Here is a 5,472-nt window from a genome sequence, read left to right on the forward strand (position 1 = left end):
TGTTATGGTATAATAATTCTATCTCAGTAAATCTGTTACTGAAAAAAAAATGTATCTTTCTTCTAAAGATCTGAAGCAGTACAGTAAAACAAGTTCCTATTTAAGAAGAAAGAATTTTATTTAAGCTTTTCTTGTTCATATTCATTTGTGATATATGCCCATAATTTTCTTTTTGTGTGTTTTATCTTCATCAGGCTTTAGGAAGATGATCGTGTTTGCTTAATGGACACAAAGGTACCCTTATCTCTTTTTGCACTCTACTTGTTTTATAAAACATCAAAACCATCTGTTTCTTAAAAGTGTGAAAATCGTTCTGGTGTAAACATTGGGACCAGCTGCATTTTTTAGGTAGTTATCAGAAATTTCCTCAGTTTCTTCCTTGGTCATTATTCTGTTTAGATTTATACTTCTTGAGTTATTTTTAGTAAACTATATCTTTCTAGAAATTATTAATTTCATTGAAGATTTCAGTTTATTAGCCTACAACTATACATTACATTCTCTTTGGATTTGGGGAAAGAAATTTATTTTCTGTATTTTGTCCTATCTCCATTTCATTTTTAATTAAAAATGTTCCCTTAATTATATTTGTCAGAGGTTTATTTTAGTAGTCTTATAAAAAAGCATTTGAACTAATTTATCATTCTACTGCTTTATAATTTTATAATTTATTTCGGCTTTTATCTTTATTTACTGCCTCTTTTAAAATGACTTTCCCCTCAACTTTTAAATAGAAGGCTTTGTTAATACCAGCTTGGATAATCCCAGCCTGAATTGGATTCTGAAACCAGACAGAAGTTGTGGAGAGAGAAACTGATGTGTTATCATTATATGTCATTTATCAGTCGGGGACCAACCAGGACCACAGCACCTGCATCAGCCAGTGTTAATTGCATTCATACAGGAACTAGTTGTGAGGTACTGGAAGAGCTGAAAAGCCAAATGGGCTGGTGAGTCAACGCACAGATGTGCAGCAGCAGCAAGCTGATCTTCCTCACTCACACAGCTGTAGGGAGAAGAAGGGGAATGTTCCCAGACCCCAGGAGCTGGGTACCTGGTGGGAACCAGAAGCACAGGTCTAATGAGAAGCCACAGAAGGCAGAGATGGGCTGGGGGGTGGAGAAGGATAGAGGGGAGGAATAATTTGGTTTTTACTACCCTCCTCCCCATAGTATCCTGCCAGTGCCTCTCTTTGGCAGAAATCAACCAGAAGCTTGCTGGCAAAGGAGCCTGAGAAATGTAATTTGCAAGGGTCAGGCTTAACAAGGAAGGGTAGTCAATAGACCTGTGAGCATGTAATGAACAGCACAGATACTTTCCCTTCAGTGCAGATGCGATCAGAAGAGTTCACGATGCTAGAAAGACGATATTACTCCACCAGGATGCTGTAAAATTTTTGCTGGGTTCCCCGGGTCTCTGCTTCTGTACCCCTTTCTCATTCTCCCTGTCTCTTTGCTTGCTTTCAGTTGCTGAGCCTATTTACAAATGGTGAATCGAGTTTGTGCCCTGGCTCTTTCCTCAGCCATCTTACCTACAGTCTTGATTTTAACCTGGACCTGTGTGCAGTGGTGCCCAGCTCTTTATTTACTTCTGACTTCAGTGTTCAACTCCAGACCTGTATTTCTAGTGTAATGGGCATCTTGCATGTGTCAGAATCCTTGTAAATTGAATTTATGATGTTCTCTTCTCCCCAAACCTCTTCCATCCCCCACATTCCTTTCTCAGTTAATAGGACTCCTCCATCTCAGCATCAGGGCTGGCCAGCTTGGAGTAGCCTTTAATCCTTTCTTCTCCCCGCATTAGTATAGGCCTCCACACATCTGCTTGGTACTGTGCCCCAAGATTTCTGTCTTTTATTTGATTGCATCTGTACCAGCTCTGGCCTCATTTCTCCTTTGGCCTCTTCTAGCTGTTCTTCCTTCCTCTAGTCTCCCTCTGTTCCAGTCCATTCCCCACATTGATGGCCAAGTGATAGTTTTGGAAATACAAACTGATCATGTTACTCAAGGCTGTGAACTCCCAAATCTCCTCCATGTGTATAGGATTTGCTTCAAGTTTCTTTGCTTTGGGATCAGCTTCTGCCTCGTTTTCCCACCTAATCTTTTGCCATTTTCCTTCACTGCTGTCTGATCCAGTCATGCCAGACTACCTTCTCTGCCCTGAGAAGGCCAGGTTGTTTCATATTTCTGCATCTATGTATATGCTTCTCTCTTGATTCTGAAAAGCAGTGGTTCTCAAAGTGGGCGTTGGGACTAGCAGCAATATCACCTGGGAGCTTATTAGAAATGCAGATTTTCAGATTCCACTCAGACCAACTGAATCAGAAATTCTGGAGGTGGGGCTTGGGAGGCTGGGTTTTAATCATAGGTGATTCAAATGCAAAGTAAGTTTGAGAACCACTACTGTGAAAGACCCCCCACCCCCCACCCCCTTGCACTATGAATCCTACTCAATTATAGATGCCAGCTTTGTGAAGCCTCTCCTGTTACTCTGGGTGGAGTTAATCACTCCTTCCTCTACCAGAGCTGTTAAAACCAGCATATTAAATTAACTGAATTTCTCAAAGGAAAGGGCTGAGTCTTGTTCATCTTTATGGTCCCAGTCCCGAGAAATGTCTTAGAAATGCTCAAAACACACACACACACACACACACACACGATTAAAAATTATTTAACAAACACTTGCATAATGCTTACAGCCAGGTGTTGTCCTGAGCACTATAATAATTTAAACCCTTTTAATTCTCATAAAAACTGTAAGCATTGGGAGCTGTTATAGCTACCATTTTCCAGACAAAGAAATTGAGGCACTCAGAGATTGAAGTAATTTGAAGTCATGCAGCCAGTGAGTGGCGGAGCTGTGGTTTGAATTCTGTTGGCCTGGTAGCAGATTCTGACCCACTACTCCCCACTGCTCATCAGTATTAGTAAAAGGAGGCAGTATCATGGGCAAACCGGACTGCTCTGCATTGTGCAAGTTCTTTGTAGTGCTGTGCATGGCTTTCTTCAGCTTCCGTAGCCCCTAAAGCCATGGAGCAGTGCAGGGAGGCTTCTTAGAAGGCTCATGGGTCCTGCTTAGTTTCCCTCCCTGTAGCGGGAGAGGCCCTGGGCTAATGGTCTGGAAGAGCTTATTTGTTTTGATGGTCAATTACCTCCGCTGGCCCAGGAGGTCTGAGGATCAGTCTAAAGTTGTAGTTTTAAATCGTGAATTAGTCAGGCTACTTCTTAAAGTATTTTGGAGACCTTCAAGAAGAGAATGCATAGCATTATTCTCCCTGCGATAGCACAGGCCCTGCCCAGAGAATGGTTGGCTTAACTAGAGATTTATATAAGTTCCAGTTCTGAAACATTCTTTCACTACCATTTGGTTTCCTAATATACAAGATTTCTGGAATTTTTTAAATGAAAGGCCCCCTCTCAGTGCCCAAATATTTAGCACCTATGCATCATGTGTCTAGCACTGCACTATTTATGTGAAGGTGTGAGAGAAGTATACGATTGGCTTATAGGAGTCTCCTAGTATAGTTGGAGAGAAGAGGTAAGGCACAGACATGAAGAATTAGAACAAAGCATTATTTTACATACTAGCATACAGTCATTAGTGTGGGTTCAAGTGCCAAACTGAGTGATACCAACAGAGAACAGGACAGCATGTGGTAGGATGTAGATTATGTGTTATAAATGATAAGTATAAAGCAAGTTAGAGAAAGTAGATAAATGAAGGCTGGGTGGGGGGAGGGGAATGTTTTAGAAGGGAGTGAGATTTGATCTGAGTAATGCAGAAGGATGATAAACAATAACACTGCATAACTTTAATTGAGAGCTTTGCTGTGTGCTGCACCCATTGTTGCCCCGGCCTGGGGTTCCCTTCCCCAGATATCCCCATGGAGGACTTCTTTTTATCATTCTAATACCATCTCTTTAGGAAGGTCTTTCCTCCCTGCCCTGGGTACAGTTACTGCCTCTCCATTTTTTAATCACATTTTTTTCTCTTCAAAATACTCCCCACGAGCTGAAATCTTTATTTGTTTATCTGCCATGGCAGAGACTGTTACATACCTACTCAATACTTCTTCTCCTCTTTTCTTTACTAACAGAATTCTATTTTTCTTTGTGGCAAAAAATACATTCAGCTGGGGGTATATTTCCCTCTCAGCCTCCCTCGAAGGTAGGAGTGGCTAATAAGTTGCATGCGTTACCTCTGGACTAGGGTTTCAGCAAAAGGTGGGAAACACCTTTTTAAGGGGACTCAACTCTGTTGGGAGGCACCTCCTCTTGCCTTTCTCTTTCTTTCTTCTTGTTAGAATGTGGATAAAACGAATGAAGCTTTGGTAGCCATTTGGGAATATGAGGTGCTCTGGAAAATGGACACCATGTGCTAAGGATGATGTATCAGAAAGATAGGATGAGTCTAGGTCCCTGATGACATTGAGGAGCCACCCTATGAGTCTTGGATTGCCAGCCTCCATATATATTTTATGTGAGAGAAGCTAGACCTATAATTTGCTTAAGTTTATATTACTTGGGTTTCTACTATGTTCAACCAAACCCAATCCTAACATATAAACTTCTTTAGAACCTTCTTTTTCTCCCTTAACTAGAATGTAACCTCCACGAGTCCAAGAACTTTTGTCTTTACTATTACAGTCCTACTAAATTCCTGGTACTTATGATATCATCTGGCATGTAATAATTGCTCAATAAATATTTATTGACTGATGAGTGTATGGTTATAGAGAGGGCCTGATGAGATTTCTTGAGGTGCTATTTATGGGATATGGAGCAGTCAGCGTAGATGAGGTTATGCTCAAGTAATAACACCAACATCTAAGTAGCTTAACACAACAGAAGTTTATTGCTGCTTGATTATGGTCATCTACAAATCTAAGCAGGTTTCCAGTTAGCACCATTCTTGGCTGCTTTGACCTTTTAGTATCTTTACTCAAGTTCACCATGTTTCAGGATTCACCACTGCAGAAGAAGGGAGCATAGAGTATCACGAGCCAGCTCTTAAATGCTTCTGTCTGGAAGTTACATGTATCATTTTTACTTACATTTCATTGGCCAAAGTCAGTCATAAGGCCACAACTGACTTCAAGGGGATAGGAGGGAAGGAGAAATGGAACTATTAAAGAGTGCTGGTAATATCTACCATGCCCTCTCTCTGTGGCCTCTGAAACTTCTGGGGAGGTAGTAGGTAAGAGCCCTGAGCACACTTAGAGAAGAAATGGTAAGTAAATCCAATGGAGGATGCCAATTCAAGTGGGGAGAAAAGAAGCCATATGCATAGACAATTCTTTAAGTTATCTTTGAAACGTGAAGATGACAACTTTTCCATCACATGGGCCAACCTATTGCTCAGCCAGGATTATTGAGAGCATCTGCCTGTGTGTATTAAATCTGGACCTCACTTTTGGTGTCATCAGACTATATTCTATTCTCTCACTTAGTCTTGCCACTTAGGCTTGCTCTT

Source organism: Pteropus alecto, unplaced genomic scaffold (genome assembly GCF_000325575.1).
Source record: "Pteropus alecto unplaced genomic scaffold, ASM32557v1 scaffold68, whole genome shotgun sequence".
In the NCBI taxonomy this organism is placed as follows: Eukaryota; Metazoa; Chordata; class Mammalia; order Chiroptera; family Pteropodidae; genus Pteropus; species Pteropus alecto.